Consider the following 11,018-nt stretch of genomic DNA (forward strand, 5'->3'; position numbering starts at 1 on the left):
TAACATAAAAATATACCATCTTAACTATTTCTGTGTGTACAGATCGTTGGTATTAAGTATGGTCATATCATTGGGCGACCATCACCACCATCCGTCTCCAGAACTCTTTGCATCTTGTAATACTGATACTCTGTCCCTATTAAACACTAACTCCCCACTCCTCCACCCCTGACCCTTGGTCACCTCTACTCTGCTTTCTGTTTCTATGGATTTGATGACTCTAGGTCCCTCCTGTAAGCAGAATCGTACAGTGTGTCCTTCTGTGTCTGGTGTCCCTCACAGAGCATAATGTTCTCAAGGTCCATTCATATTGTAGCAGGTGTCAGAACGTCCTTCCTTTTTTTTTTTTTTTTTAAGATTTTATTTATTTATTTGACAGACAGAGATCACAAGTAGGCACAGAGGCAGGCAGGGAGGAGGAAGCAGGCTCCCCGCTGAGCAGAGAGCCCGATGTGGGGCTCGATCCCAGGACCCTGAGATCATGACCTGAGCCAAAGGCAGAGGCTTAATCCACTGAGCCACCCAGGTGCCCCCGGAATGTCCTTCCTTTTAAGGTTGAATAAGAGTCTAGTGAGTGTTAAACATTAAAGGTGACTTTTTAAACAGAAAATCGTATTAGTACAAAAGGAAAATAAAGGTTTCTGCTGAAGGGGTGGTTGGTGGAGGAGATATGGGCTCAGAAGTGACATTAGCTGTCAACCAGCTCCCCACCCCAGCTCATCATTACGAAACCGATTCCCAAACACCATCATCCCCTCCAGCAATGCCACTACCCACCTTCCAGGGCGGAGACAACTGTGGGTTCCAGGTTGCACTCTGATGGCACCTTCTCCACCCAACCTAACATGTACCCTACTCTTTCCCACCAGCTGGCCACTGGGCCCCTCTGCTACTTCCTGGTGACGGCATAGATGGAGGCAGATTCAGGTAGGGCCAAGGAGCCCCAAAAGCCAGGCTGCTTTCTGGGACAGCAGGCCTTGCCCATACCTGTAGCAGGGATTGCCCAACGTACCTGGGGTGCTGGTACTATGCCAGGTGCCACCCAGAGAGGTTTACCCACGGCAGGCCCTGTGCCAGGTGCCCTGCCTTCCTACCTCGGAAATGTTGTTAGACATGCCCTGAGGAAGATGCTATTGGCATCCATAGTTCCTTTTTCCTTTAGGAAGAGAGAATTCATGCGCGGTGGGGAAGGGGGGGTAGAAGAGGAGGGGCAGATGGAGAGGGAAAGACTCTTGAGAAGGCGTCATGCCCAGCACAGAGCCCCACACTGGGCTTGATCTCATGACCCTGAGATCATGACTTTAGCTGAAATTAACAGACACTCAACCCACTGAGCCACCCAGGTGCCCCAGCGTCCCTATTTCATGGATGAACTGAGTCTCGGGAACCCTGAGTCATCTACCCAGGGTCACACAGCTGGCATCTGAACTCTGCTCTATACCACTAGGCATCCCAGCTGGACCCAGGCTCATGGAACCTCAGCTCCTCCGCAGCTCCTCTGGCATTCTTGGAAAGCAGAACCTGCCTTTGAGCCCGGGCTCCACTCCATCTCCACCTGTCTGCTTTGCACTCTGCCTAGTTCCCTGGGGACACACGCCCCCCACTTCCATGGCTAATCGCAGTGGCCAATTCTTTGTCTATGTATTCATGACCCCCCATTGCATACGGGACCCCTTGTCCGCCCCTCCTTCCAAGAGCTGTAGCGTCCTGGTGCCCCTCTCTGCTGTTCTGTCTCTAATCCACGCTGGTTTTCCTCCCCTTTGGCCCCCAATCCAGTCCTGGACCCCCACTGCCGTCTGCTGTGCCTGGAAATCGCACGCGCCTGGGATCTGCCATGGGCACAGGCGCACGGTGGGTTTCCGATTCCCGTAGCTCCCAGGTGTCTCCCCCAACAAACCTGCTAAGCCAGGAGCACCTGACTGCTCCGTGCCCAGACACACCACGATCAAGATCAAATCACCCTGCACCACAGCGTGCACTCTTCCTCCCAGGGCTTCTTGGCCAAGGTCCCACCTTCCACCCAGCCTTTGCGGACAGGAATCTGGGAGTTGTCCCGGAGTCCAGTGCACACAGTCGGGTCGCTCGGCCTCTCCTCGCCTGCTGCCACGGTGTCCGCTGGCCACGTGACCACCGAGCAGGTCCCTTCCCACTCACGGCCCACAGCGACGCCCTCCCCTCTCATGTCACTAACTGGGGCTTCCTCCCTGGGCTCCCAGCCTCTGGGTCCTTCTAACCTACGAATCACAGCCTTGGCTTGAAATCCTGCAAACGTTTCTGCCCCCCACAGCGCTGTGCCTGGGCTGTTCCCCCTTTCTGCCTGCCAAATGTCTTCCGCTTCTTCAAGACTCTGTTCTCACCCTCGTTGGCCAGGAAGCCCTGCCCAGTGTCCCTGGGCCAGACTGGGGGCCCTCCCCTCCATCCCTCCCACAGCCCGGTCACTGGTCGGCCCCAGCCTCTCCCATCTGCGCACTACGCACCCACCAATCTCCTCCAAAAGGCTTGCTTTGTTTTTAAGCATGTTTATTTTCAGAATAAACTTTCCCTCCCTCTCCTAAAGAGAAAGTCAATGTCACTGTCCAACAGTAGCCATAAGACAGATACAATGAAAACAAAATGACATTCAGTCCTGACCAGAGCTGGATACTGGCGAGGCTGCCAGTCCAGTCGGCCAGAGCTCTCCTGGTTCGAAGGGGAGGGCGGCAAGTGCCTGTCACCTAGGCCTTAAGGTACAGTGGGGGCGTGGGCGGCTCAGGCTGCGAGGTCACCAGAAGGGAGCCAATTCTGTGACCCCTCCTTGAGCGTGGGCTGTCCTTGGGTTTCAAAGGTGACGGAAATGTTTCCCCAAGAGCTCCTCAGTGGCTGAGACAGGGCGGAGTAGGGACATCTTCAAGGGCAGGGGGGTTGAGGATATTGGGGTGGGCAACTGATCTGGGAACTCCCTGCCTGGGCAGGAATTTGGGGATATGCAGCCCAGTGGTGGGTGGGGCCAAGAAGAGCCCTTGTGGGCGAATTCCAGATGTGGGACTCCGAGAAGGTGCCTTCTGAACACAAAAAGGGGTGATGATGGGGAAGGGCAGGGCCTCGAGGGCTCTGGAGCCCCAGCACACCCTCTCCCCTGGCACTGCCTCCCTGCCCCGACTGCCATGCTTCTGAACGTGGGCCCACGCCCTTGTCCAGGTTCCAGATCACACAGCTGCCAACCGTGAACCCCAGGTCCACACACCTGGGCAGATCTGCTCCTGGGGGGGTGGTCTCTGGCCAGCAGCCCCTTCTGTGAAACTCTCACCATCCTGTCTGCCTGCCCAGAAAGGCGATGGAGCCTGTGCGGGGTGCCTGTGAGCGCTGCTCGCCCTCTGGGGGCCTGGGCTGGGGTCCCAAACCTCATGGGGTGAGCAGAGAAGGGCCCCCCCCCCGCCAGAATGCCAGGCTGTCCGTGGGCCCTTTAAGGGCCAGAGGTGTTTGCGTAACTAGAGGCCAAGCTGCACTTCCTCTCTGATGATGACCATGACCGACATTGAGGGCAGCCCCTCCTCTGAGATGGGAAGCACACAGATGCAGCCGGGGGTGCAGGCAGGCTGAGCGCGCGCCCCCACCCTCAGCAGCACACAGCTCAAAGGACAAGCCTTCCCCCCGCCACCTGGTCCCCCCAGGGACCTCCTGCAGACACCACCCACCCACATCGATGGTTCTCGGCCAGGGTCCGTGGCCAGATTCCCAGGGTCCAGTCGGATTTCAGGAACATCACTCTAATGCAATCCCCGGATATCTCCTCGGCCTGAGTCACTATTCGCCATTCCTCCAACCCTTCAAATTAAGTAGCCTGCCAATTGCTGCTTCTAGGAAGCCTTCCGAGACTTCCGGGCTGCACCATGGGCTCTCCAATTCTGTCTGCTTTATTTTGCCTTATAATGATGTATCTCTATCTATCTCCCCAAAGAACGGGGCGGGGGGCTCTGGGAGGGCAATCAACGGGGTTCGATTCCTGGCTGTGTCCACTGTCAGCTCCAACTCAGGCCTCGGTTCCAACAAGACCTCCTCAGAAGACAAGACCCAGGTTACATCAGCACAGGTAAGGCAATGAAGAATGCCTTTGCAAGCTACGAAGAAGATGCTACTGAAATGTACAAAGGGCAGCGCTTCCAGAATATTTCAGGAATAATAGAGGCATCCAGTCTGTGTGTCCTGGGCAAGAACGAGCTACTCCAGATGAAAGCCAGTGGCTTCAAATGTCCACGTAGTAATGGTTTCTAAATATTCTCCGCCCGATATCTAAGCAGTATTTGAGCAATGCTCTGCAAGTGACTTATGTACCGGTTGGATTTCCCAAGGTCCCAAGGCACGACCTCTTCACCTATTTCCAGAAGTTTAATCAGTGTGTTCACTTGGTCCTACCTCTACTGCCCAAGGTTGAAATAGGTTGAAACAGGTTGAAACTGGTAAGCAGAAGGTTGAAACAGGTTGAAACTGGTAAGCAGCTCCTGCCCTCTGGCTTGCTCCTGTCTCAACCCAGAAGTTACTGCATCTTTGACATGTCATCAAAGCCAAAGCCAAGGCTCTGACGGGTACCCGCGGCTGGAAAGTGCTCTGAAAATCCGCAGCCCCAATGGCCAGCTTCACCGAACGTGGGACCAACCACTCAGGTGTGTAAGCGAGAGACCTCGTTCCCTGAGCCCGTCCCACAAACTCTTGGATTTAATGAGCAATTCCTATTCCCTGCATCGCAATATTTCTCAAGAGTTATATAAATTTCAGGGTGTAAAAAAAGGCTACAAGTGTCAAAATTCACCATCAGTCCTTTGCTAGGAAGAACGACCCTAGAGGAAGCACAGGCATGGGTATAACCTGGCACCCCCCTCCCTCCGAGAACCGCCTCAGTCTGCAGACCCGAGGGACCTCTCGACTCTCAGTGGAGGAGAAACCAGACATCAGTGTTAGAAATGAAGCATCCTAAAGGGTCATGGCATTTGCCTGGGGTTCATGGTCTTATCAAAAAAATTTCCTTCTTGGGGCGCCTGGGTGGCTCAGTGGGTTAAAGCCTCTGCTTTCGGCTCAGGTCATGATCCCAGGGTCCTGGGATCGAGCCCTGCATTGGGCTCTCTGCTCCTCGGAGAGCCTGCTTCCTCCTCTCTCTCCCTGCCTGCCTCTCGCCTACTTGTAATCTCTGTTTGTCAAATAAATAAATAAAATCTTTAAAAAAAATTTCCTTCTTATTCAAAAGTGAAAGGTTTGAAATCTATGAAGAGGGGAAAAAAACGGGACCTCCTTAGAAAGGCTCTGCCCCCCACCCCCCACTATTAACACGTTTGTGGAAAATTCTAGGACTGTGTGGGGGAAAGTTCTAAGTGTCCTGCCTCAGGGTCTCAATTACCACCAACTGCTTCTGTCATCCACATTTTGCAGCTGTGTAAACTGAGGCACAGAATCACCCAAGGGCACAGAGGAGAAGGCAGGGGGCTGGGATTCAAAGGTTATCCCATCCGTCTCCAAAGGCTGCCTCCTTGTCATTGCTGCACACTGTGTGCCTGGAGCTGAGGTCCAGGACAGGGTGAGGGTTAGGGGTGGCAAATACTGTACATTTTATTAATTGATTTCATTATGCTCCGTAGTGGAGAGAAAAACAGGATAGGGAAAAGAGATCAGGAATTGGGCAGTGGGGGCTGTGATTTTAAACGGGAAGGTCAGGATGGTCTCCTTAAGAAGGTGATGCTTGGGGCGCCTGGGTGGCTCAGGGGGTTAAGGCCTCTGCCTTCGGCTCAGGTCATGATCCAGGATCCTGGGATCGAGCCCCGCATCGGGCTCTCTCCTCAGCTGGGAGCCTGCTTCTGCCTCTCTGTCTCTGCCTGCCTCTCTGCCTACTTGTGATCTCTGTCTGTCAAATAAATAAATAAAATCTTAAAAAAAAAAAAAAGGTGATGCTTGAGGGGTGCCTGGGGGGCTCGGTCGGTTAAGCATCTGCCTTCGGCTCGTCATGATCCCTGGGTCCTGGCATAGAGCCCCACATCGGGGTCTCTGCTCAGTGGGAAGCCTGCTCTGCACCCCAGCTGTTTCCCCAGCTTGCGCTCTCTGGCTCTCTCTCTGTGTCAGATAAATAATAAAATCTTAAAAAAAAAAAAAAAAAAAGAAAGGTGTTGCTTGAGAAAAGAGATGAGGAAGCCATGGGCATAGACCACTCCAGGCAAAGGGAACAGGCTGTGCAAAGGCCCTGAGGCTGGGCCACAAGCAGTAGCTTCAAGTGATCCAGACAAAGCCCACAGGGCTGAACAGAGGGGTATGTGGAAGACGTGAGGGCAGGGAGGTGACAGCCCTATATTAAAGCCCACCCCAGTCAACATCACTGATGGAAAAATGAGATCCAGAGGCTGAAGTCTGCAGAGCTTGTCCTGCCTACTGTCCCCTTCTGTCTCTGTCCTTGTCCCCTGAATCTAAGAGGGGAGTCAGTCTCCCTTGCTCCAGCTGTAGCTCCATGGTGCCTGCCAGGATCATTGTCATAGCTGAGCCGGGGCCAAAGGGAGCTGCCCTTAGGCGCACCCATCCCCAGTTTGGAGAGGGGTGGGGTGGGGAGGACAGTGGCAGCCACCAGGGCCCTGGCTCAGCGGGACCACCGATTTCTGTTCCAGAGTCCAAGGGTCTGCATCCTCTCATTAAAGCATCTGAAGCTGCTAAGGTTTGGGGACACGCCTGGGTCAGTGGCGAGGGTGAGAAGGGGGACAGGATCCAGGCAACCAGGCCCTCGCCATATGCATGCAGGGAGTGGGGGGCTGGGTCCTTTTTCCTCCACCTGAAAAGGGAGTCTTGGCAGGCTGATGGCGGGACCATCCTCGATATACAGTTGCATTGGTTTTTGCCACCTGCCATCTCTGTCCCCTCCCTGAGAGCATCCTGTTCCCTATTGAGCTCTGTGCCCTGCCTGGCCTACCCACCGTGTCACTGCTGCTGCCCACCCCCTCCTCCTGCAGTATCCTCCCTGCCTCCATACCCTCTACCTGTGCTCTCTCCCTGGCTGCTTCACTTCCTCAGGGAAGTCTTCAAGGTCAGGGGAGCTCCCATCATGGGAAGGGGTAGACTTGCCCACCGGGAAAAGGGATGGATTCTCTTTCTTCCTCCTGCCAGCCTCCTGGGCCACCAGGGTTCCTGGAATGACCCCTGCACTTAGGGGACAAAGCACCCCGCAAACTGCAAAGCAATGGTGCTCCACCCTCTTACCCTTCAAGCCAGGACCCTCCCAGGGTCTGCTGTCGTTGGACTGGGGCCCCCTGAGACCTTTGTTCTCTTCATCTGCCCCTCTGCCCATGCTCCCCCTTGCTCACTTCGATCCAGTCACGCTGTCCTCCTTGTTATACCTCCAACATGCCAGACCAGCTCCTGCCTGAGGACCTTTGCACATGCTGGTGCCTCTGCTTGGATGGCCCTTCCTCCAGATGTCCACCTGGCTCTTCCTCATCCAGGTTTCACACCCATATGTGCAACATGTATAAATGACAGACACGGGGATAGACAGAGGTGGGGGCAGGGAGGGGGGCACAAGCACAGGCTAGAAGGGCTCTCTCCAGGGTGTGGATGGCACGGGCTTGGCCCCTCCTCAGATTCACAGTCATGGGATTCTGGAGCAAAAGATGGGATTGGGAGCCCAAGATGGGGCAGGGAGAGAGTTGAGCTCCTGCGCATTCATTGTGGGGAACTGGTGGGACCGTCTCATATTAACAGAGGTATGAAGTCGAGATCGAAGGAGGAGAAAGACCTCCTCTATGCCACTCTGGTCTGAGCCCATTCAAAGTGTGGCAAAGAAGGGCCCATTCTGAATGGCTTGGGGTGGAGTGGGCAAGACAGCCAAGTAAGGGAGGAAGACCTCTCTCACTGAATTATTCAAGCAGAGGATTCAGAAATGCAGCTGAGCTGACCATTTCCTCCTTTTTGAAGCCCTTGCTCCCTGGCTCCTGGCTTGCCACCTACTGTTTCCTTGTGCCCTCTCTCTGCCCAATTCCCCCCAGGTGGGGATGTCTCCCAAGCTCCAAGCTTGCTTCTTCAAAGCCTACCCTGCACCTCGCATCCACCTGGGTGTCTAGCAACATCACAATTTTCAGACGCACCTGAGCCTGCTCCCCAATAAACCACCTGCTCTCCAATCAGCCGCTGCTCCACCACCCCCACCGGCGCGCTCTCCAGGATCCCAACACTTCTTCATCCCCACCTCCATCTGGACCAGTGAGGTTGCTTCCAGGCTCCTCTCTTAGCTCCTCCACATCTCTGTACCCTGGTCTCTCTGCCCTGTTCACTCTGAATCATCCTTAGTAACCTACCAATGATCACCTCCTCCAAGAAGCCTTCCCTGGGGAGGCTCACCCCGGGATGAACCAGCCACACTCCTCCGGGCTCCCTCCCCCCAGACATCCAGGCATCTGGATGCTTATTAGCAGCCCCGAGCTGTGCTCACCTCTGCCAGCTCACCTCTGCGGTGATGACTGCTATTAGTCCCATTTTACAGAAGCAGCTGAAGCAAGGAGGAGGTGAAGTCACTAGCCTGCGGGCACTGAACTCAAGCGGGCAGGACAAGGTCAGAGGCAGCCTCCAGACAGAGGGAGAGAGGACAGCCTGTGGTGCCCAGATAAGAGGAGACTGTCCCCGGGCGCCTGCTTTCCTGTAGGTATCCTGAGGGTGGTGGGAGGCCCATCCTGTCTCCCCCTCACCTCCTGGCCACACTGCCGAGTGATCACTCCAAGCCAGGTGCTGGGCCAGCCAAACACTTTACACGCCTGACTCACTCCATCTGCAGAAGGCCCTGGTCTGCAGGTGGGCACAGTTACACAGCGCCCCCATTTCTCAGAGCAGGAAATGGGGGCTCATTACGCTGTGAACTCCTGCTGGCTCTGGTGCCCTCCCCCAGTCCCTCGAGGCCAGAGGCCGCCACTGGGATCAGCCAAGCCCTTTCCTAGCCAAGGCTTCCTTGGATCAGAACAACATTCCCAGGGATAGGTTCTACTGACCCATTTTACAGATGGGCAAACTGAAGCTTGGAAAACTTTCCCCGGAGGTCACGAGGCCAGTTCCACCACCAAGTGTCCCAGCTCATTTCTACTGCCTCTTCACTCCCCTCTCAGGACACCTCCACTGGGAGCAGGTGAGCTGGGAAAGCAGGCAAGGAAGGTCCCAGCTTGGCCTGTGGGGACTCAGGTGTGCTGAGTGAGTCTCCTGGCACGCATGCCCCAGCCACGTTTATTCACGGCAGCTGCTCTTGGAACGGGCCTGAGTGGAGCCTGGGGACCCTGGGACCTTCAAAGGCAACCCCACACTCCAGAATGTCTTTCTCCGGAAGCCTCCCTAAAAGAGATTCAGGTCACTAGACTGGAGCCAGCTTGACCCCTGCACTGGGCGGAGGGAGACCTTGCCTGGGTGTGGAGTCCGTCTCCGGGAGCCTCCCCGGTCAGGTGGCATTTCACAGGTTTTGCAAGCCAGACTCAGCCACGACAGCCCCACCCCACGTGCGTCTTCCTCAGTTTCCCCATCTCAACAAGGAAAGGCCCGTGCATACTCCCAGCTGCCAGCTCCAGAAATCTCCGCTCGGGTTCCTTCACGCCCCACTTCTGAGCAGGCAGGGAACACAGAGGATGTTCTTCTGCCAAAACGTACCCCTCCTCCCCGCGTCACCCCCTTTCCACCACCCCTTCCGGTGGGGGCCAAACCAGCAGCCTCCTGCCGGGTTTCCTCCCATCCCTCCCGCGCACAGCAGGGGCTCTTCCTAAGACACGGCAGGACCGGGTTACTCACTTTGCTCTGCGCCGCCCCCCGTGACCCCCCCAGACTTGAGAATGGAATCCACTCACTCCCCGCCATCTTCGAGGCGCGGGCCAACCTCTTCCCACCTCCAAGCCTCCCTCCCCGAGCTCCAGCCAAGCTGGCCTCTTTTCTGCCCTGCAAACACACCACGCTGGGCCCTGCCTCAAAATCTTGTCGCTTCCTGGGCCTCAAAAGCCCTCGCGGGCTGGTCCACTCAGGCCCGGATGACACCCTCTCGAAGAATCGCTCCCTGACCCTTACTCCATCTCCCCGAGGTGTTGTCCTCCCCGCACTCGGCGCGGGCTGGGGTGATCGCAGCCTGTTTACACGGTGGCTAACCGTCTACGCAGCCCGGCTGCGAGGTCAGGGCCCCGGCTGCATCCCCGGCGCGGGCACGTCGGTGGCGCCCAGCAGGTACTCCGCATGGTTTCCCTGGTGCCCGACCCACACTCGCGGCGCGCCGCTCGCATTCTCACGCCCGGACTCCCCCGCGTCGCCGCGCCGGCTCGCCCCGACTCCCTCCTGCCCGTTTCGCAGCCTCGTCCCCGCGCTCGCGGCGCGCCGACCCTCGGGGAAGCGGGTCTCTCTAGGGGCGGCGGCCCGGGCCTGGGACCGGATGGGAAGCCCCGAGAGGCCGCCCCGGGCGGGGTGATGGGGGCCGGGGCCGCCATGGCCGCGGAGGCGGGGCCGGGGCTCGCAGCGAGGGTGGCATTTCCCGCGGCGTTCGGGACGCGGGGCGCTCGCTTACCTGGGGGCACGGCAGGGGCGGGCGGCGGACGCGGAGAGGAAGGAGCGCGCGCACCCCGCACGCGGCCGCCGGACTCTGCTCCCAGCGCGGCCTCTGCCGTGGGGCCCGGCGGTAGGCTGGGGTGGGGGGACCGGGGCGGGGCCTGGAGGGGCGGGGCCTGGAGGGGCGGGGCCGGGGCGGGCCCCGGCGGGGCGCAGGGTCCTGGCGGGGTCCTGGCGGGGTCCTGGCTGGGTCCTGGCGGGGTCCTGGCGGGGCTCGGCCCTCTCCGCCAACGAGACCGCTTCCTGGACCCCAGCCCCGCGCCGCCGGACGGGCATAGCTCCGCCCCCCGGCCCGCCCCCGACCCACCCCCGGCCCGCCCCCGAGGCCCGCCAGGAGGCGCGCTTGGCGGAGATCCAGCCGCAGGTCTTTTGCCTGCGCTTTATCTCTCGCCTTTGAACCCCGCGCGGCCCGCGCTCAGTCTGGCCCACGGTTCTGTTCCGTTCGCGGCACGTCCGCC

General features: G+C 57.7%; 1 protein-coding gene across 1 annotated transcript in view; it reads right to left on the minus strand.

Moving 5' to 3' along the window:
• CERS4 (ceramide synthase 4) overlaps positions 1–10,655 on the minus strand; it is a 31,934-nt gene extending 21,279 nt beyond the window's left edge. The window contains exon 1 of the mRNA XM_032883821.1: positions 10,520–10,655. The gene's annotated coding sequence lies outside the window, so the exon portion shown is untranslated. The remainder of the gene's footprint in view (positions 1–10,519) is intronic.
• Positions 10,656–11,018: the final 363 nt, after the last annotated feature.

The sequence above is a fragment of the Lontra canadensis genome, unplaced genomic scaffold (assembly GCF_010015895.1).
Source record: "Lontra canadensis isolate GAN:19392208 unplaced genomic scaffold, GSC_riverotter_1.0 scaffold88, whole genome shotgun sequence".
Classification (NCBI taxonomy): domain Eukaryota; kingdom Metazoa; phylum Chordata; class Mammalia; order Carnivora; family Mustelidae; genus Lontra; species Lontra canadensis.